This window comes from Hydra viridissima, unplaced genomic scaffold (genome assembly GCF_058129835.1).
Source record: "Hydra viridissima isolate aposymbiotic clone 2 unplaced genomic scaffold, HvirCarnegie_v1 scaffold_4, whole genome shotgun sequence".
In the NCBI taxonomy this organism is placed as follows: domain Eukaryota; kingdom Metazoa; phylum Cnidaria; class Hydrozoa; order Anthoathecata; family Hydridae; genus Hydra; species Hydra viridissima.
Window position 1 is genome coordinate 8,320,422 of NW_028324303.1, and position 23,795 is coordinate 8,344,216.

At 30.9% G+C, this 23,795-nt stretch overlaps 1 pseudogene; it reads right to left on the bottom strand.

Annotated features, from left to right (window-relative positions):
- Window positions 1-4,424: 4,424 nt before the first annotated feature.
- Window positions 4,425-5,537, bottom strand: LOC149889696 (opsin-3-like; annotated as a pseudogene).
- Window positions 5,538-23,795: the final 18,258 nt, after the last annotated feature.

The following is a 23,795-nucleotide window of genomic DNA, read 5'->3' on the forward strand; positions in this document are numbered from 1 at the left end:
CTTTATGGGAAACAAACTTGATAAAACTCGTGGGTTCTTTAATTTAAATTTAAATTATTGTAAAATTACATTTGTACTATAGATAAATTGTAATTTGTAACAATCAACAGTTAGAGTCTAAAATCTAAAATTAATATATTTTACAATATACTCACTAAAGGGAAAAAAGCTTCTGTCATGAAAAGATAAGTTAATGACGTGAAAAATTGGGTAAAGCACACATTTGGAACGGTAAAATGGAGTAAAGAACACATTTGAAACGTTAAAATTATATTGTAAAGATCAACTTTGGTAAAAATTCTCTAATTTTGTTTTAACTTTCAACTTTTATTTTCCAAATCTTTTTTAGTTAAAATTTTTTTTCGTTGATTTCACAAGGATATCATTGGCTAAAGAACGTGTGTATTTTTGGCTAATAAACGTGTGTATTTTTCATAAAAGCTTTCATAATGTCCGAGCCCCTTTCTAGAGAACCAATCCCATTATTGAACACTTGCATAAATTTCAGAAATTCAATTGGAAGAATTTTTAAACCTATTTTAACGCCATGGCGATAATTTACAAAGTTTATAAAATTCTAATAATTTTTTTTGAGAAGTTTCTGAACAACAGTCTGCTTATCTTTTTTAACAGCACACTATTACGAAACAATTTTTGAATTTGTTGCTTCAGTCGTTTTAACATTTTCCTACAAACGTACAGATAAAGTTGTTAAGTACAGCAATGGAAAATCTTATTCAAAATAACCCTGAAGTTATTTTTGGCCTGATTAGAAATCTTTTAGAGTTTCCGTAAAGAAATTACCTTCTGGAACTATTATATAAATTTTAAACACTTAATACCCAAAACAACAATAAAACTGTTTTGAAACAAAAATCTGCATTAAAATTTAGGTAGGATTGAGATGGAAGGGTTAGATGATTAATTGACAGAATCTTATGATATCCAAACTGAAGAGTTTAAACTAGATAATGAAGAAATAAATTGAAATTTCTAAAATTTGTAATTCTTGCAATTCTTAGTTTTGGTTTTACTTAAAGATATTTCAGAGCACGATGGAAATTTTAACAAAAGATTGACATCGCTTCACAGTGGGAAAAGTCCCACACAACTACGCGGATAAAAATAAAAAGGTTGTTAAATCAGCGAGTTTTTGATATTTTTTGAAAGCATAAATCTAAACATTTTCATAGCAAAAAAAAAGGAATCTTTTAATTACTTTAATTCCTTAGAAATTTAGCACCAAATTTTGAAATTGCCAAAAAATCGGACTGTAAAAACCCTACAATCGATAACGCGAGAACGATCGACCCCTTGTTGAAGAGACCAATAATGTCTTTTCTTTGAAAAATCGTTTTAAAATTTTCAAATTCACCAACAATTATAATTGAAATTTCTCAAGTTTTATATAAAAGACAGGTTAAAAATTCATTTGTTATTATCAGGTACCTGCGCAGTTATTTTTAACATCAACATAGGTACTGCCTGCATTATAAAACTTAGTATAACTTATATTAAAACAGGTTAAAGTTTTATTTTTCAGGTTGCAATTCTTAATTTAATTCTTATATTAAAACAATTCTTATATTAAAATTAAATTCTTACATTAAAACAGGTTAAAATTTTATTTTTCAGGATGCAATTCTTAATTTAATTCTTATATTAAAACAATTCTTATATTAAAATTAAATTCTTATATTGATACAGGTTAAAATTTTATTTTTCAGGTTGCAATTATTAATGTCTTGAAAGATAGCATATACAGGATAGTAACATTGACATGTATAAAATTCAATATGGCGGGAAAAGGCGGATGAGATCGTTTGAGATTTTGATTAGAGACACATTAAAGATAATATCTGCAAACAATGGGCAATATATACAGTATTGGACAAAACATTTGCAACCAACAACGAACAATGCTAAAAAGTGTTCCTAATTTTACATGTCTTAAAAACAAAACGAACTATACTACCACAGCAAACAGTTCAGGAGTCTGGAGTCATAGCATGCCATGACATGAGCAATCAGCTGACAGGTGACAGCACACAGGCAGAATTTCGTTGACAAGTGCCATTTTGCAGCGGACAAAACAAGTGCAACTTTTTTGGTTTGTTTCATTTTCTTAAGTCTGGTCCGTGTCAACGCCACGAAAGTTTTTTAATAATTAAAGGAAGTATCCAGAAGTTTCCAGAAGTTTCCAGAAACATGCAGAAGCTTCCAGAAGTTTCCAGAAGAAGCATTTGGAAGCATCCAGTAGCATCCAGAAATATCCAGAAACATTCAGAAGCATCCAGACGCATCCAGAAGCTTCCAGAAGCATCGAAAAGCATCTAGAATCTTCCAGAACACAGGTTCATTTTACTATATGAGACATGTAAATCGACATGTAATTCAGTCAGTATATGGAAGTCAATCAGTCAGTATTATCAAGACAGTTTATCGAAGTGAGTTTTATCAAAGTGTTTTATCGAAGAACATCAATACAAGAGTGAAATACAACAAGTGTTTCATTACATCAATACAGTCCACATCCAACCAAGACGTTGTGTTCCACCGAGCATTATTGTATCATCACAAGGTAAATGTAACACGGTAAGCCTTGAGAAGCGTGATTATCTATTTTTATTATTTTTATGACTTCAAGTGCAAAAATGGCTCCCGACAGTCTTGGATTGGAATTAAGAAAGAAAATTATTAGCAATTACGTAAGTGGAATGTCACAAAAAAGTATTTGTGATAAAGATCGCGTGAAAAAATGGACCGTATCAAGACTATGTTCCAAATATCGTTCTACGGGGAAGTTGGCAGCAGATAACAAAGGTGGAAGACCGCGTTCCACCACTTCTAGAGAGGATTCTATGATCGTCGTATCCGTCAAGAAGGATCCCTGGATACCATCAGTCGAGATACAAAAGCAATTAGAGCTGCCTGTATCGGACCTAACAATCAGACGACGTACTGTTGAAGCCGGATTGTTTTCTCGACGCCCTGCAAAGAAACCGCTGATTTCACTAAAAAACCAGAAGAAAAGACTCCTGTTTGCTACATCTCATATTGACTGAAATGTGCAGAAAAGGCGAACTGTCCTGTTCAGTGATGAATCGAAGTTCAACATCATTGGGAGCGATGGCATTTGCCGTGTACGTCGACCGACCGGAAAACGCCTCGATTTTCGTTACTGCCATAAAACCGTGAAGCTGGTGGAGGCAATGTAATGGTCTGGGGGTGTTTTTCTGCTAACGGTCTAGGTCCAATACATCGAAACGATGGAATAATTGACCGTTTCATGGATAAAAATATCCTGAAAGATGTTATGTTACCTCATGCTGAATGGAATATGCCAATAAAATGGGTTTTTCAGCAAGACAACGATCCTAAACACACTGCAAAAGTAGTCAAGCAGTGGTTTCAAGATAACCACCTATCGGTGATGGATTGGCCGCCTCAATCTCCGGATCTCAATCCTATCGAGAACCTGTGGGAGATCGTCAACCGCAGAATTAATCGTAAAGGTGTTCGTAATAAGGATCAACTGTTTGAACAAATCCAAAAGGCCTGGGCAGCGATTCCACAAAGTTTCATTGATCATCTGATCGAATCTAAGCCTCGAAGATGCAAGGCTGTGATCGACAACAAAGGATTCGCCACGAAATATTGATAGCGAAATACAGCTTGGCCAACATTTTGTCGAGTTGCACTTGTTTTGTTCAGAAGGAAATCAACTTTTTTTAATACTTTTGATTAATTTATTAATTTTTTGTACAAATAATGAACTTTGAATTTTTTGTACAAATAATGAAACAGTTACATAGTTATTTCTCTAAATTGAAAAAATGCAGCACTTTTATATAAAGAAACTAAATTAGCATTAATTGGTTGCAAATGTTTTGTCCAATACTGTATATATATATATATATATATATATATATATATATATATATATATATATATATATATATATATATATATATATATATATATATATATATATATAATTACATATATATATGTAATTATATTAATGTCTTGGAAAAATTATTACATTATATATTAAGATGCCACCTTAAAAACTGATCTTCTGTAAACCTTGACATATGAATTTAATCAAAAGTTTTGACATTGACGCTTTATATCTTTATAACGGTCTAAGAAACTTTATATTTTTGATTTTTCTGTCTTGAAGTGTTCTTAATCAAATAAAAATTTCAATTTCAAATTTAGAAGAAATGACTTTTCTGATTTTTTTCCACCTAATTTCCATAGTGCGCTTGCCCTGGAAAATATAAAACAATCAGTAGAATTTGATCTAAAATGCATAAATACATTTTTGACCAATGTAACTGGCAAGTATGCCTACCTATCAAGTATGCCAACCTGGTGTGAAGGAGAAAATACTCAATTGTTGTTAAAACGCACAAAATAATATATTTACACAAATTTAAATTAATTTAATTGTCACATTGTAGAAAAAGATTATTTGGTTCAATACAAATTTAGGATTTTCATTGCGGTTCTTTTTTTGTTTATAGCTCCGTACTTTGATTTCTATCTGATTTTAATGATGTCCGACGATCTTGTGTATTGCTATACACTTTTTTTTTCACAAATTGTATTAACTTTATACTAAGAAAATAATGTCTGAAACGGCGATTGAGCCAAATATTAACTATAGGGTTGATAATAGCAGATAGCTTTACAAGTAAAGCTGCAGCCGTTGATAACATAGAAGGAATGTTACACTTCAATACAGATAAGAAACTGACAACAGCATACGGAGTCCAAACACCAGCGTACAAAACTGTTGTCGCTAAATACAAATTAAAATACTTTTTTTCTAACTTTTTTACTTTTTGTTGATATTCAATAGAAGAGTTTCTACGAATAGCGGAGTTTTGATTTGTTAAAGTTGCATTTTTTGTCCATATCAGTAGAATAATAGTCACAACTAACGGTAAAACGAAGGTAACTAAAAGAATCTTTTCTCTCCAAACGCCAATCTAAAGAACAACGTTTTCCATCAATATCTACGGCGTATTTTGACCATTTTAAAACGGGAAGAACAGGCCATATGGTCCCATATATGTAACATAAAAGCAAAAGGATAAGGGTTAATCGCTTTTCAATAAAAGTGGCCGCATAAAAAACAGGATACTTCAACGCAACTGTCCTTAAAATTGAGAGTAAAACGAAATGCATAATTATAGCGATTGTGAACAAAAATGTCATTACAGCTGATCCTATGCAAATCCACGAATCACCTTCTGAAGTTGTTACCTTAGTAATGCGCAATGATGCTAGCAACTCTGGAACATATCCAAGAATTGCCTGCAAAATGTCACATATAGAAACGCTCGTAATAAATAAATGCGGCATATCGATGTAAGAATACCGAGTTCCAATAACAAACAAAACCAAAAAGTTCAGCGTTACAATCAACACCAAAATTGTACCAATAAAAACTTGCTCCGTTATCGAACTCATTTATAAAACTGAAGCGTCTGCAAACACTTTATTTTATCGTCATTTTATTTTGCTAATTCAAATCTTATTACAGGCTGAGATTTTGTTTTTGATAACAGCTTGAGATGAATTACTTACAAAAGCGACGAATCATATTTGGCTAATTCTCTTACAATTAAGAAAAACGTTTTGAGCAGTGAAAATATCTTCAGTAAGTGTTTTGAATTATGCAAAAATTGTCGAAAGTTTTTAAAGATAAAAATTGTTAAAGGCAACAAATTATAACGACGTTGATAAGAAATCGTAGGTGATCAAATAAATTATTATTTTGATAAAGAGACTTTAAAAAGCGCTTAATCATTTCCAGAACTAGGTTAATAAATTAAAATGAATAAAAAATTTAAGAATAAAAAATTTGATGTTAAATGATTGAGTGTTTAAAGAGTTTTTTGACCAAAAAAAACAAATGACGAAAAAAGTCGTTTTAATCATCGCGGAATCTTTTTGTTCACAAATAAAACATGATCATTGGAAAGATACGAGGCTAAAATAAATAATAACTTTCCAATTTTCTTCTTGTTAAAACAAATTTTAGAATTATTCTTTTACATAAATTTATTAAAAAATTGTCTACGATTGTATCACTCATTATTTTACGCTGTGATATATTTATACCTTTGTGACAGATTAAGTAGTCATTGTCGGTAAATTTTTTTAGTAAAATCAATTTAAAAAAGCTCCCAAAAAAAGACACTTTTACACGATATTCCAGAGAAGAAAAAAAAATCAGAATTGTAACCTTAGTATTACAGAACGGAAAGAAGAACAAAAGATGTTAATATGGCTATATTGTGCCCTTTGTTGTAGCAAAAAGATGTCAAAATGAAAAGAATTCAGAAAGGAAAGATACCAGAAAGGAAACAAAGAAGAACAAAAGCTAGAAACGAAAATGTTAAAACCAAAAAAAATGTCAAACCGAAAAAAAAAAAAAGAAATAACATTTTTTATTCAGAAACGTAAAAAGTAAAAGGATGTTCCTGTCTCTTTTTTGATTTCGAATCTTCGAATCTTGATGATAATATCTGTGAAATTTACTAAAACTGTTCAGTTTAAGTAATGATCAAAATATTGAAAAATTTAAAATCTAAAAACATTTTATGTACTACCACGATTTGTCAAAACAAATTTATTGATATTGCATTCCTGTGTTAGAGAACTTTCTCACATTGATACGAAACGTACAAACATCTGAACTACACCAAACATCTGAACTACACCAAACATCTGAACTACACCAAACATCTGAACTACACCAAACATCTGAACTATACCAAAAGTTTCAGCTTTTAACTTCCTATATTTCTAGAGATATCGATTGTCAAAGACTTGTTTTGACTAAAGCTTTCTTAAAACCGTCATCATGGATTTTTACGATTATAAGTTTGGTAGATTTTTATTGATAATCAAGAAATAAAAATTTAGTATGCAACGTTTTTTTTCACATGGAATTCATTAGAATATTGAAAAAAAACAACAAACATTTGAAAATATTATTTAAGAACTTTTTTTACTACTAAAATTAATCTTTCTGAATTACAATAACACCAAGTGTGGCCAAACCGATTTGACCTAATTTAGAAGCTGAATTTCTGTTGAGTGCAGCATATATTTCAGACTAAATAACGGGTTTGTAAATTGTTGATGTTACAAATGGGTGATCAACAGCCCAGCAACAGCTAAATCTTATTTAGTAAACACATTTTTATCTAATGGGTATATTTCACTAATTTTAGACCATGATTAAAAAATTTTGAGCAGTTGCAGCTTTTTAATACAGTGGCTTTAAAAATTTAAGGTCACTTAGATTTTTTAACGATTACTTAAATTATTTCCGAGCATTTTTAAAAAAATGAAAAAAAATGAAGGGGGATTTTTTTTAAAAAATTTACTTGGAATACATTGAATAACCACAGTAAAAAAAAGATTTTTTAAAAGTATCACTTTCGGTACCAAAATCAATCGAAAAGGAGAATTAGGTCAAAAGCTTTAATAAAAAAGTGTCAAAAATATAAGGTAAGTTAATTTAAACTTAATAACTCTTAAATTAATTACACAAGAATCCTGAAAATTTGTACTCGCTTTGACCAATATAAATACAAATAAACTTGAAAAAAAAAAATGATTTCAAGAAATACTTTAATTAGTAAATTCTTGGCACACCAGAAGCCGAAAAATGGGCAGAAAAGTAGTACAAGAGGTCAAGTTGCAAATAGTCGGTCTATCCAAAGATAACACAAAAAGTCTACCAGAAATAGCAAGACTATGTGGTGTTTCACTATGCTGTGTTTAAACAACACTAAAAACTACAACTTTCAAATGACGTAAAAGATTCACCAAGAGTTGTAAGGCCGTCAAAGCTTAATTCCAGGAATTAAACCTTATTTTATCGAAGGGTAAGGGAAGATCCCAAAATTAGCTACCGAGAACTGTTACTTGAGTTTAGTAATAAGGCTGGCTACGTTAGTGTTATAGCACATTTGAAGGTATCTTCATGAAAAAGGCATTGATTGTTATGTTGCTCCCAGAAAACCGCTTTAAGGAAGACATATAGAATTAAAAGATGTAAGTAGTGTTACGAAAGACTTTAATGGTCAGTAGAAGATTGGTCTAAAGTCACTTTTAGCGATGAATAAAATTTTGAGATGGTTAATCATAAATCAAGATTTATCGTTAAAAAATTAGCTTCAGAGAAATATAAGGAAAGATTTTGTGTACTAAGAGTACAAGGCGGTGGCGGCTCTATAGATATATGGGAATGCATTTCTTATCATGGAAAAAAATTTTCAAAACATTTCTATTGGGAAATTTAACCAGTAAAATTACAAAGAGGTCTTGGAAATTAGGTTTTTACCGACTGTTAGATCATTTTTTGGAAGGCGTAAAAATTGGATTTTCCAACAGGAAGTCGCGATGGCACATACAGCCAACTCGGTGAAAGAGTGGTTTAAAAGGCAACATACTACTCTTCTACCATACCCAGCATGATCTCCAATTCTGAATCCAATCGAAAATATTTGGTCATGGATTGACAAGAAATTATCAAAAGAGAATTTGGATAGTGTTGCGCAATTGAAACTTGCACTGGAAAAAATTTTGAACGAAAGGAGTTATGTATGCATTTGGTTGAATCTATGCCAAAACGTATTCGAGCCTGCTTAAAAGCACGTGGTGGTCATGTAAAATACTGAATTAAAGCCTGACATATTTTTGACACATTTTTTTAATTATAGTTTTTTTAATCTGATTCTCATTTTTGATTGAATTTGGTACCAAAATAACGATTCTTTTTTTTATTTTGGTTATACATGGTATTCTAAATAAATTTAAAAAAAAAATCTCTTTCTTTTTTTATTTATTTTTTTTTAAAAAAGCATGGCAATGATTTAAGTAATCGCTAAAAAATCTAAGTGACCTTACATTTTTGAAAGGTCACTGTAACAAGAACTTAACTAGTTGGAGTGATCCTCAGTATTAATTGTGCAGTTTTAAAATACTAAGATACTTCAATAAGAAACAATTTACCGCAATTAAGCTTCAAACATAATTTTATACTTTATTATCGATAAAGTGAATCTACAATAAGTGAGGTTTTCCTGCTTCGCAACTCTTCTTTTTTCCTCTTTTACAGCACTCAAGTCTTGAGACTATTTGAAGGTATATACTATGGACTATTTGAATGTTTTCTCTTATGCCAATTCTTGACGTTTGGTCATTGATACATTCTTTTCCTTAATCTAGACAAACTTAAAATTTATTAAAAAGAAAATTGTAGAGAACCTAAGTTAATTGTAAAGAAGCTGAATTATTTTAGTCTGTGTCATATTTTAAAATTTCAACTAACCTTGCTCTCTAGCAGGTAAACAGATGCAAAATGCTTATTACGGCAGGTTGGAATTTTGCATTTCGCTCGATCATCATGACAGGAAACTTCATCTAAAGTGCAACTGCATCTAAATTACAAGAGGACCTAAAACGCAGCATACAGTGTATTGGAAAACATGACATATCTGCCTGCAGAAGATATGTTATATATGGGCAATTCCACGGCGGAAACTGAAAAAGCAGTCAAATTTTAAACTCTTTTTTGTCAGTTTTTAACAAATGAATATTGATGTAGACACATGAAATTTTATTTAAAATATACCTTTAGTTCTAAAATAAATGTATTTAAGTTATTTTTATGGCTCCGAAAGTTACGGTTTTTCTCATTGATGCATGTTAAAAAAGTACCACTGTAAAATGTTATTTTACCCATGATTTTTTTTGTATATTCCGAAATATTTTAAAGTGATAATGGAGCTAAGATGTTCAATTTCTTGTTGGTCAGATTTTTTTCTTTAAAAGATAAATATATTTCAAAAAAATAATAAAATAACTTTTGCAATTTTCATGTAACGTAAGTTAACAAAAACATGATCAAGTTCTGTTTTTTCGAAAATTTAATTTGAAAACTTAAACTTTGTAATATTATATGTGAAAGAATATTAAATCTTATATTTATACATTAAGATTTTTGAATAACGATGCTTAGTTAAGGCACATTTTCATTTTGAATTTGTGTAACGTAAGTTAAAACTACATTTATTTCCAAAAGTTTTAGCGCTTTTTTCGTAAAGTTTTTTAACATAAAAAAAACGATTTTAATCGCAACTCCCAAGGGGTTTGAAAAAAACAAAAAATTTTTAAAGTTACGGTTGTTTATAAAGACGAAAACTATTTTACATCGCAATTCCTTAAAGGTTTTTTTTTTTTTATTCTTTATATGCCAATAAGTTTTGATTAATTAAAAGTTATTCAAGCAAAACTTAGCAAAATTTGCTTTGCATTTTAAAATGGCTAAAAGTTCTAAACAGAGAGTTAAAACTTATCAAGCTGCTTATCGCCAGCGTGATTCCGAACGGAAAAAATATATGAATGCTGATCACCAAAAAGCTCATCGTCAACGAATAAAACAAGATCCGGAAAAAAAAATGAAAGAAAGAGAAAAAATAAAGGAAAGAGTCCGAAAGTATCGAATCAAAAAGAAAGATTCTGCAAAAACAGTTAATTTTTCTACCATTATGAGTGTTCAAACAAAAGGGAAATTGCTCAAGAAAGTCCAGAAATCATTGCCCAAAGATCCCGCACAACGTTACGAAGTCCTAGCCACATTGCTGAATGGATCATTCAACAAAGAAACTACTCTTCCATTAAATAGCGTAAATAATCCAGCTTTAACTGAAGTAAAAATAAAAGTAAAAAGGTTCTACTGCGAAGATGACATTAGTCGACTGTTTCCAAATGTTAGGGACTTTGTATCAGTAATTGAAAATGGAAAGAAGATTAAGATCCAAGTTCGTCACCTTCTTTTAACCATGAAAGAAGCGTACCAACTTTTAAACATGATCACTTAGATATCAAGATTGGATTAAGCAGGTTTTGTGAACTACGACCAGTAAACGTTCGATCTATCGCAAATTTGCCTCATAATGTATGCGTTTGTACTTACCACGAAAATATGCGATTTGCTTTGGATTCCTTGGTGAAAGTTGATCGTTTACTGTTGTCTAACATTAAAATTGGGAAAGATATGTCTCAAAATTTTGTTTGTAAGGACTCATTAAACGATTGTTTCTACAACAAATGCAACAAATGCAAAGATCTAAAGTTTTTCCAGCAATTCCTGGCCACCATTGAACCCCTTAACTTTGAAACAAGTTGGTACCAATGGCAGAAACCAAATGAAAAGCGTTACGCTGTAATCGAAAAAGTTAAAAAGTTTGGAAGTGGTAAAGAATTGATTGCTCACATTATGAGTATGAGAGAAAAATTCACAACTCATGCCAATATCAAGGGTAACCAATCTAAATGTTTTAAAAAAAGCATTACTAAATCCATGAATCCATCATTGAATGTTGCTACTATTCAGGTTGACTATGCAGAAAATTTTAAGTGTTTTAGTCAGAATGATCCTCAAGCAGCACACTATGGCCAAAATCAAATTTCTCTTTTAACTGCAGCTATTTGGCAAAAAAATCTTAAAACTTTCACCATTGCATCTGACTCTCTGGATCACACAAAGACCTCCTTAATTGCAAATTTGGATAAGTTATTGGAGTTTATTTCATTTAATACCCAAGAAATTCACATTTTTAGCGGTAATGCTACATCGCAGTTTAAAAATAAAGTCGTGATGAGCGCAATAATGCACTTTGAAAAGAAATTTAACAGAATAATATTTTGGCATTTTTTTGCAGCAATGCACGGCAAAGGAGTTGTCGATGGCGTTGGGGCTACTGTAAAGCGTTTGGCAACCAACAGAGTAAAGTCTGGAAAAATTGAAATCCAATCAGCTAATGATTTTGTGAATGCTATTTAAGACATAAATGTCAAAGTTCTATATTTGTCAGAGGAAGAAAAGTCAGCGCGCAATTGTGCACTCAAACTATCTCAAATTATCCAGCAAGCCAAAAAAGTGAAAGATATCTCTAAATCCCACTACTTTTATGTCGGTAAGAGCCAGATCATAGCGGAAAAAACTTCACCGTGACGTATTTAGTATTTAAAACAAATAAAAAGATGTAACCATTTTTATTTTAAATTATATTCTTATTCACTTTATAATTTTGTTTTCCTAAAACAAATGGTTTGTAAATGGAATTAAGGGGGCGTCCTTAAAGTATGTCACCCAATATTTGTCAATTTTAACCCTTGCCTCCTGTCACAAACGATCAGATATACAGGCACCCCTCTCTCATTAAAAGTATGTCGCATATTTCAGCACACACACCCCCCCCCCCCCCAAAAAAAAAAATAATAATAATAATAATAACACAAAACAACCAACAGCAAGCAAACCTTTTTTCACGTTATTGAAACTAAATGAAATTAAATATTTTGATTCCATCCACTTTGGTGTTTTCAAAGTTGTTCGAGCAGTTTTAGCGTCAAAATCTTTTTAAAAGATTTTAATGTTCTCTCGCCGACCGAATAAACAAGAGGGGACGTTTATTAATTCCTTAATTTTTTTCCGAATCCTCGGAGCTTATTAGGACCCCCCCCCCCACCCCCACCCACCCTCCCGTTTAATAATTTTGAAGCAATATAAAATATTTTCTTATTTTTTTACTTTGAGAAAAAGTTTCTCTCAATATTAGATGAAAATATGAACAACCAACCAATAAAAATATTTTAAGCTTTTTAAAACTTTGACCTTCCCGTTTTATTAAACGTTATTATTAAAGTTTATTAGATTTTAGAAAAGTTTCCGACCCTCCTGTTTATTAAGACCCCACCCCCTCCCGTTTATTCAGCAGGGGAGAGTAAATAGTTAGCAGCATTTTAAAAAATTAAGCGGGCACATAAAAATTATAAGCGTAAGTAAAATTTTCGAATAACTGTAACATTTTCTTATTTGAATAACTCAATAAAAATTAATAAAGTTGTCATACCAAATGTAATTTTTTAAGTTGCTCTTGCGCTTCGGAAAAAAAGTGTTAACAATTTAAAAACTTCATTAATATCTACAAAAAAATCTGTCAGTAGAGAGTCACCAGTTATTGAAAATTACTTTTGTTAATTACTTTGAATGAATGAGTTTTAATACAACTGCCGTTCTTTTGTTACATAACTCTAAAAAATCTATCACGAAATAATAGATATAAAAATTCCACGAAAATAATCGCAAGGTAACGTAAGTGATGTAACGTAAGTTAAAAACCTAGTATCAAGAAAACAAGTATATCTTTCTTTGCCGGTCACCTCTGATAATTTTTTTTTTATCATTGTAATTAGTATTGAATTCTCAACATCTTGTAAAAATTTCTAACACGATCCGGATTAATGGTTCGCAAATATTCGACCTAAAAGTTGCAACACTTTTTTTACCTTGTTTTCTGCGTAACGTAAGTTAAGTGGCATTTTCGGTAATAAATTCGCCCTCTTTTAGCCAGACTCAAAACTTTTTAGCTTGTTTTATTTTTTAGACTGACAGCTTTCATAAAAATCAGCTAAAAATTTAATTTAAAGTTTAAATATGCAAATATTTGATAAAGTTGTTGCGCGTGTAACGTAAGTTAAAAATGGAATTGCCCATATTTTTTCAGATGTATGCTGCCTTTTGAGATCCTCTTGTACACTTTTTTCCGTTAATAAGCTTGATTGTGTAATAAGTTTTGATCCGTTAATAAGTTTGATTGTGTTTTGAGTAATATAAATGAATTGACACATTTGTTTTTATCAGAAGCAATCGTGGATTAAAACTTAAGTAAATTTTCACAGTTCTTTCTGATTGCACGAAATAAAAGTATTTATATAACCATAAGTTAAAAGTATTTATATCTCCATAAGTTGATAAATCACTAAGAAGAAAATCCTTTTTTAAAACTACCGAAAAAAAAATCTTGATTTTGGATAAAGTTTTGAAATTTGTTTAACTTGCTTGGTTAGTTTAACAATGGGTTTAAGCAAACTCAGATTTTGCATCTCCTTAGAACAAAAGACGCGAACGCGATTTCTGTCTGATTTAAGATAAGATAAACTTGTCAGCTAGCAAAATGGAAACTATTTCACTGTCTAGTCTGCCAAGAATGCGAAGACAATCCAATTCTCTATACTACATTATGTCACAGGAAACTCATGATGAGATGAACCTATTTTTAAGGTGTTTTCTCAAATAGAGTAGTTATTTTTGAAAGTAACAAAACAGTATGTTGTCGATGAATTGAAACTATTGCAGCTGCCTTTTGAAAGTGACTTTGACGCCGATTCATTGGCTTTAGAACTTCGAATATTTCCAACAATCTTCGAAACTTGTAAGATGTAACTAATGTGCGAAAGACGTTTTCATGAGAAAAACAAATGATATTCCAGAACTGCCTTATTGTTATAAGAACCGTCCTGGCAGCACCTGACATCTACAACACCTAGGGATTAAAACATGATATCGATCAACAATGATATAGAAAAGACTCAACGCCTTATTTATTCTTTTTGACAACCAAACTACTCTTGATGCAATTAGCTATTGCTAATTGAGGTAGTAGGTAAATTTGTCGCTTGTCACCCAGATCAGAAGAAATTTTTGGTAGTTTTACTGCCAAAAAGATCTTTAGGTTCGATGTTCTTTTTATATATATTTCGTTGACAATTTTATGTTTATAACTTCATCTTAATGACATTTCTTGGTAAAAAAAACGTTGAAACCATGCTGCTGTTTTTGTAGTTTCTCTGTAAAATCAGGTATTAAAGTAACCGTTTTAAGGTAAAAAATGGCTGTTCTCAAGCCTATAAAGAGCTTTTCTACGTCTCCCAAGCGTTGTTGGCAACAATAAAGAAGCCTTAGCCCTTACTCAGATAAAAACTGGTGCCATGAAATTTTTTTTTGTATATTCATTTATTTTGAACTGAACATAGTTTCTATGCTCTATTATTCAATTATAGGTATGTCATCGATTCCATTTAATAACAGTTATCAAAACTCCTATTAAATTCTTTTTTTTTTTTTACTCCTATGTTTACTATATTTGTTGCTGTAATTTATCTCATATTTCAACGTTAAACTTTGGCGGACATTTACAGTGCGCATACTAAACTATGGATTTTTTTTTAAAAAAAAGAATCGATTTCCGATATTTTTAAACTCGAAAAAATAGCTACATATTCTAAAACTAATGTCTTCTTCTTAGTATTGCATTACTTCATTCTAGAGGTACAGCACTGTAATGATTTAATATGATATACAAAATTAAAGAAAATCCGCTTCTGCTGCTTTTTAACAAACTGAACAGCGGTAAAAAAAATATAAATTAAAAAAAAGTTTCTGCTTTTCTAAAAATCTAATCCAACAAAGATTTATGCATCTACAAGATTTTCATATGTAATATACAGATCTGTCCTACCTAATAGCTATCAATCTTTATTTTGTGCCCCATACTTCTTTCCATACTTAACTATAAATTTGGAAACAGAAACAAAATGCACAATTTGTTGCTGTAATTTATCTCAGGGTAATATCTCAAAAGCAATAACAATTAAAAATTTCCCTAGTAATATAGACCTCCAAGCCGATTCTTAAAGGAAAAGGAAACTGGCTTATTAGTAAAATTGGCTGGCCAGCTGGTTAATTTCAGCTAGCTATTTACAAATCGGCTAATGTGAGAAAAGAAAACGAAAGAAATTGCAAACATAATCATTAATTTTTAATCGACTCAAATATAACAACCGATGGAAAAAAAGTGCGAGCTGAAAACCCAGGTGGACACATGTATAATTGCATAAAAAATAAAACCATGAAAGTTTAAGACTGTTTTTACAGTACCAAAAACTCAATTGTAACTACACTGATAAAATGATAATAGTTTAATTAATAACGTTGGCGAAAGTTCTGTAATTATGTTATAATTTTACAAACAAGTTGAGGCCGGGGACAAACGTTTATCAAAAGATAGCTAGTAAAATCTATTTTAGAGAACCATGAATAACTGGTCGAAAAAAAAGCACTAAAGGAATTTGAAGATAAAATCTATTGTCTACATTACAACAAAAACTGATTTAAGAAACATCTGCGGACACAAAAAAAGAAAGATTGAGAAAATCTAGCGGATTATTTCTTAGATTTTTGAAGAGAAAATCAAAAAGATTTTCTTGGGATTTTTTGAGAAAAACTCGAGTAGAAAATTTTTGTAGAACTTTTGAGAGAACATCCAGTAGAAAGTTTTAGGAGAATTTTTGGAGGTTTTTAAAAAAAAGGTTTTGGGCGAAAAAGAAAGGAAAGGAAAATTAGCGATGAAAAAAAAAAAAAAAAGAAGAGAGTTTTTAAGTTTAGAATATTAATTATATATGTAGACACTTTAGCAAACCATACACAAACCACACACGCACACACACACACACACACACACACACACACACACACACACACACACACACACACACACATAACACAGGGTAACCAAACAACCCAATCATAAACAAACACAAAACAATTTCCACCCTCACACTAAGAGAGATAAGCAGATATTGGCTAATAACGGTTATGTGACAATTTACTAAATAGAATATGAACGCTGAATTTCCAGATACTACATTTTTTTAAATAACTGTCACTTTTGGAGAATTGGTTAATTTTATGCTTTGTATCAATTATGAAGTACATTTCTACCAAAACTCTCTGACAACGTGATCAAAATCAATAACAATACTCAACTATTAAAGTAGGGGTGTACATTTACATCTCAAATTCACAGGCCATTATTAGGACATACACTTTTAAAAAAAATTTAGAATATCATAATTTTGATTTAGCATAAATTTAGTTGAGAACATTTAAAAATAATTCATTTATTTAATACTTTAAGATTAACACTTTTAGATGATTATCTTACGACTTATTAGTCGTCAGATAATCATCTAAGTCAAGATAGTCATCTAAATTTTGAAATACTTTTGTTTAATACTTTCAGTGTTGGAAAGTATTTTAAATACTTGTATTTTAAAGACGTAATTTAAATACTTTTAAAGTATTTTATTTTGTATTTTAAATCTTTTTCCGCCAAGTATTTTGTATTTGTACTTTAAATTTTTTACAACACTGAATACTTTAAGACATAAGGCCGGGTGAATAAAAATGAGCAATTGCTTTTACTCAGTAATTGGTCAGCTTTGCGTGAATAAAAACTTCAACAACTTTTCTTAAGTTTTTATTCACGTAAAATTGAGCAATTACTGAGTAAGTTGCTTACCTTTACGCGAATAAAAATATGAAGAAAACTGCTAAAGTTTTTATTCATATTTTTATTCGCGTACACTGCAAATCTAAAGGGTTCTTGAAGGTTCTGCGGGCGCTAATTTACTTTTCTACCCCCCCCCCTATTTTTATTTTTGATTATGATAGAGAATTTTATCTTGACTCAGAATCGTATAAAAACATACACCTGAAAACCAAAGGAAAGTTCTCTAATTTGATGTTGAAGTGTCAAAAAAATATACCAAAAATGCTAATATTCGCCATCTTTTTTTATAACACTTTAAAATTTCACTATTTGATTACGCCGCCTGGTTTCTATAGTTTAAAAGTAATTAAAATTCTCATGAAAATTCAGAAAGTATTCATGAAAATTCCGATGCAAAAAATTTGCAAAAAACAAAATGTATTATAAAAAACTCTCTCTATAAGAAATGTTTCTTTATTTCTGTTTTAAAATTAAAATGGCGAATGCTAGACGACCGACTATTATTGAGTTTGATAGCCTTAATTTACCGGAAATTGGTCGCAGGTTTAAAAACAATAATAACGAGTGTGTCCGTTGGTGCAGGGAGTTTGGTTTACTTGCTATCAACATGATCTGTCCTCGATGTAACATCCAGTGCAACGAACAAAATAGTCGTAATGTCGATGGAAAGATTTGGAGATGCATACAAAAACAATGCATAAAAAAATAAGTATTCGTGTTGGAAGTTTTTTTGAAAGATCTCAATTGAAACTTTGGCAAATAATAGGTATTACCTATATTTGGACTCGTAGCGCCGGAAAAAGTCGTGGCCTTTCATTAAAAGACATTCAAAAGGATTTAGAAATTGGTAGCAATAAAACTGTTGTTGATTGGAATCAATTTTGGAGAGACATTGCCGTTACTTATTTCCTTAACAACCGTGTGCAATTAGGAGGACCAGGTTCAATAGTGGAAATAGATGAATCAATTTTTTCAAGAAGGAAATACAGCCGAGGTAGAATTGTAGAAGATCAATGGATTTTTGGGGCGTACGATATAGCGACTAAAGAAGGGTTACTCGTTCCTGTAGCGCACCACGATGCTGCAACCTTACTACCCATCATTATACAATGGATTCGTCCTGGAACTGAAATATGGAGCGATATGTGGGCAGCATACCGAGGTTTAGCAGCGCAAGGTTTTCAACATGGTACAGTAAACCATGCTTTACATTTTGTTGATCCCGGAACAAATGTTATAACAAACGGAGTTGAGGCAATGTGGCAAAGAAGCAAAGCCAAATTTAAAGCTATGTTTGGGCCCACAAATCGAGAAATGATTCCCGATTATTTGTCAGAATTTATGAGGGCGCAACGTTTTAAAGAACATTCTTATTTTCACTTTTGGAACCAAGTTGTAGATGAATATCATAGTTTGAATAATATTTTTAATATTGAGTACCGTAGTTTGAATAATATTTTTGTACATAATAACATTTATCTAAAATCATTAATATATTTTTAAAAAAATCTATATAATCTGAAAATAAGAAAAAAGCTTATTGAAATTAGAAGTTTTTTCAAGAAAAAAATACTAAAATAAAAAGAAAATGCAAAACAAATTTCTCCATAAAATGTTTTAGCGAAATAAAAACCGGGCTAAAAAGTTTTTTTTAATGAATAAATTCATTTTTACGGCATTAATTATTAACTTGGAAGTGTTTCAAAAAAGATGGCGAATATTAGCGTTTTCGGTATATTTTTTTGACACTTCAACATCAAATTAAAGAACTTTCCTTTGGTTTTCAGGTGTATGTTTTTATAGGATTCTTAATCAGGATAAAATTCTCTATCATAATCAAAAATAAAAATAGGGGGGGTAGAAAAGTAAATTAGCGCCATACTAAGGTACAAAATATTCGATATACTTTTTAAGTGCAATTTACGATTAAATAATATTTATGCATAATCTATGTACCTTTTAGTTCTTAGTTACCCAATGCAGTGTGCTAGAAGGTTGATAACATGACTGTATAGTAAGCGGAAGTGGTGTCTACTTACAATTTTGACAAATTTTATATTTTCAATTTTTGTAGCAAGATACCAGATATGTACATGCTGCATGAACTATTAGCTGAGTGTGTGAGTACGCACAACTCAGGGGTTCCTTCTAGGATTATTTAATACATATATGTAATTAATGGATATAGTATTTAATAAAAATATTAAGAACAAAATGTTATTTTTTAATATATGTTATTTTACTTATATATTATTCTTTATAATATTTCAGCTCTCAATAATTGAGTCAATTATTTTTAACTTGTTATTCAAAACAAATCATTAAGGGAATGTTTTGATAACATATATTTTGTATGTTATCAAACATTATCAACATTATGTATCTTATCAAAAAATTTATGATACGTAAATTTACAATAAACCATCTGCATTAAATGTTGGAATGCATTAGTACTTTCTTATCATTTCGAACAAACCAGTTTTTTTAAATTCAAAGACAGAGGAGGTTTCATTAAACCAACCAAAAGTGTTGTTATCATATGCAAAGAAACTGAAAGATGTTTCCATAGGTTGCTTGCCTCAATAAATGGCAACCTTCCAAATGAAATAGGAATTCAAAATGCCATTTCTAGTGCTGTTTTGAGATCAGTTGATTACTCAAAACTATTTAATGAACAAAATTCTCATATGTTTGACTCAGCTATAACTGATGACCATTTATTTGCACTGATTAAACTTATTTCAGAAAACTATGCAAAAATATATCTTTATCACCTGGGTAAAAAACAAACTGAGTTGTGTGTAATCACAGCGCTCAGCTAATAGTTCATGCAGCATTTATAATTTTTTAGTGCCTATCTGATGAACTAATGCCTAAAAAACATCTTAAAAATAAAATCAGCTGCCTACCATGCTGTTATGTTATTAACCTTCTAGCACACAGCATTGGGTAGTTAAGAACTAAAAGGTACATAAATTATATAACAAATGCTTGAGATTTCTGCACAAGCAAACAAATACTTTTTCTTTACTTTTATTAAACAAACTAAATTTAAGCAAATTAAAGTTAAAATTTGTACTTAGTTTTACTGAGAATTTTTATTTTATTATATTTATTCTAAAAAACGAAAAACAGAAAGTTAATATAGAGCAACTTATTGTAAGAATGTTTTGTTAAATAAAAAAATATTTATATTTGAAATTTATGTAAATATTTAATATTCCGTTATTTTTATGAATAAAATCTTATGTTAAACAAAAAAACTAGATTAGAAAATTATATATTTATCAATATCTGAGCTCAAGATATAAAACTTGATTATCATCAGTTTCTTAATTTTCATATCACCATTCCTTAATTCTGCCGCCATCTTGGGAGGCCAAAACTGGCTTCAAAAAATTTTTTCGTAAACGCTATCCAGTTATATTTTGAGCAGAGATGATAAACGGCAAAAATCTTCTCGCCTCCGCGTTTCTTCCGCAGCTATTGGCGGCCGCTTCCCAAAGCTTTTTTTGCCTGCAGAATGTTCTGGCTTCCACCTCCAGATGCTTCCGCCTCCCAATTGGAGGCCGCCGTTAGAACTTTGTTTTGGAGGCAGAATTTTTTGGATGCCACCGCCAATCGGGAGGCGAAAGCCACTGGGGACCGCCGTCAGAAGATATTTTGGAGGCAAGTTGATTTGGAGACCGCCTTCAGTGGCTTTTGCCTCCCGATTGGCGGCAGCAGCCAGAACATATTTTTGGAGGCAGAATGTTTTGGATGCCGCCGCCAATCGGGAGGCGAAAGCCACTGGGGTCCGCCGTCAAAAGATATTATGGAGGCAAGTTGATTTGGAGATCGCCTTCAATGGCTTTCGCCTCCCGATTGGCAGCAGCAGCCAGAACTTATTTTTGGAGATAGAATGTTTTGAAGGCCGCCGCAAATCGGGAGACGGAAGCCACTGGCGGCCGCCGTCAGAAGATATTTCGCAAGTAAGTTGATTTGGTGGCCGCCTCCTGTGGCTTCGGCCTCCCAATTAACTGCTGCCGCTAGAATTTTTTTATAGAGGCAGAATGTTTTGGAGGCCGCCGCCAATCGGGAGGCGGATGCCACTGGCGGCAGCCGTAAGAAGATTTTTTGAAAGTAAGATGATTTGGAGACCGCCTCCAGTGGCTTCGACCTCCCAGTTGGCTGCAGCCGCTAAACTGGAAGCGAAATTTTTGCCTCCCGCCGCCTGAAGTTGAAAACAAAGGGACAAAATTTTCATTAAAAAAAATTAAATCTTTAAATTGCTTGTTAATTTAAAAACGTTTGTTTTTAAATTAACAACCAATTTAAAGATTAATTGGATTAAAATATTGTAAAATTGACATCAAAATTGTGTTTTATATGAAATTTATTGCCAAACTTTGACTATTAAAAAATTATGATTTTGTCAGAGTGGTTTTTTGTTTTTTTTATAGCTATTAACAAAATTTGAAGTTTTATATTTAAAACAAGAGTTAAAAGTTGGAAATATTAAATCCATGCCATAGGCTAAAAAATCTTTTCGACGAAACTTAATAGAAAGTAAATTGTTAGTTTTTTGATGGGATCAAAGTTTGAACTTTTGAACAAGTCGTTCATCAGTTGAATTAAAACTGTCATTTTTCAACCATAACATTAAATTCTTAATTTTACTCATTAGATATTGTTAAAAATTCTTGACAAACCCAATATTCTTAAATGGTCATTAAAAATTTTAGAAATTAATATCGGTTTTAATTGAATTTTTTCCAATAATCAAAATTTTTATGAAGATTGATTTTTTTTTTGAAAATGGAAAATGCGCAATCGTCGAATCAAATATTATATTAAGGAGATTTTTTTTACTTGTTGAAATTTCCAGTTTGCAATAAAATTTTTACTACTACGTTTTAGTAAAATAGTAAGTAGTAAAAATCTCATAAAACTTACAGTCATCATCAGGTATTTATCCCCTAGTTAGAATATTTTGCGGCAAACACGTATTTTGTGGCTAACGTGCATTTAGAGGCAACATGTATTTTGGGGCAACATGTAATTTGCGACCGCGTTGTATTTTGTCATTACTTTTAATCGCTTTAAAGATTGTGGTTTCTTGAAAAGCAATAAAGAAGCGATTCCATTTCGTACGAATAAAATTAAAATTTTCTCATTTAGATTTTTAAATGCATTTTATTATTAAAAATTAAACGCCGCATACTGAATTAGTTGACGTTTGTATTTTTTTAAAAGACAAAATAATCCAAAGACAGCTATTAGTAAATGGTGTTGATAAATAGAATTTTCGAAGAAAAACAAAGTTATTCATAGTTGATAATAATGAGTTGTGTCATCTAGGTAAATCTGGCGATAAGGTAAACAGTTTATATATTTATAGTTGTTTATACTACTTATATTCATTTTATGTTACCAATTGTGTGATACTAGCTTAATTTGGCTTGCACTTTTGTCGTGTGGTGCAGTTTTTAACTTAAAAAAATTCAAAATTTTTGAAAATAACATATTACTTATGGCAATCGAGTCAAATCAATCATAACTTTTTTTATGTTAACTTTTTAAACTGAAACGATTTGTATCAATGGTTTCACTTGAAGGTTCTTTTTTTCAGCTTTTTGAAAGTTATTACATCTTGAAACAAAAGTGGCATTGTACTTTACCATTCTTTACCAAAAATTTTTTGAATATTTTCTGTGGTTGAATTGATGCCTATGCGGCCAGATAATGCATTTGCCTCATTGGAAATATCATAAGCATCATTCAAAAACTTAATTATGTGGTGTTGCTCTTCTTTACACCAAATAACTTTCCCCTAAACAAAAATTTAAAAAAAGATTCTTTAAAAATTTTGAATTTTTTTTTAGTTGAAAACTGCACCATACAAAAGTACATCCAAACTAAGCTAGTATCGCACCACTACAAAACACAATTGAAAACTCAATGCAATTATTTTAAACAACTATAAATATATAAACTGTTTACCTTGTCGCTTTCTTACTAATTATTTACCCTATAGGTTTCCCCACACGTTGCAACGTTTAAAAGTATTGGCAAAATACGTGGTTGCAAAATAAATTTGTACATAAAAATACAGTAAAAACTTAGTATGAGATTTTTACTAAGTGAAAAAAAAGTGGGAGTCAAAATCTCGCACTTTACCGGTACGATAAAGTTTTTTTGAAAAGCGTCTCTAAACGATGGAATTTTCATTGTTCGAATTTCTTATTCATTAAGGTTCGAGTAATAAGCAAGAGTATTTTTTATTTTTTTTTAGTTCACCTTTTTTTTTGAGAGATTGATTAAGATAAGAATGCAAAACACACGAGTAAAAGAATATTTGTTGACTGAAAATAACAGATGGAAATGCAAAGTGTGCGCAGAACAAAAGCCAGCAATTCTTGCCGGAAATGTTTCTCATCTCAAAAACCATTTGCATTCAAAACACAAGGATATTGCTATAGAACTAGGAATTTCGGAAAGGAGGAGAGTTCGAAATAGTAATCATTATGAGGGTAGCGGTGAAGAAAATGCTATTTTCGTTTCGCGTAAAAAAGTTAAATT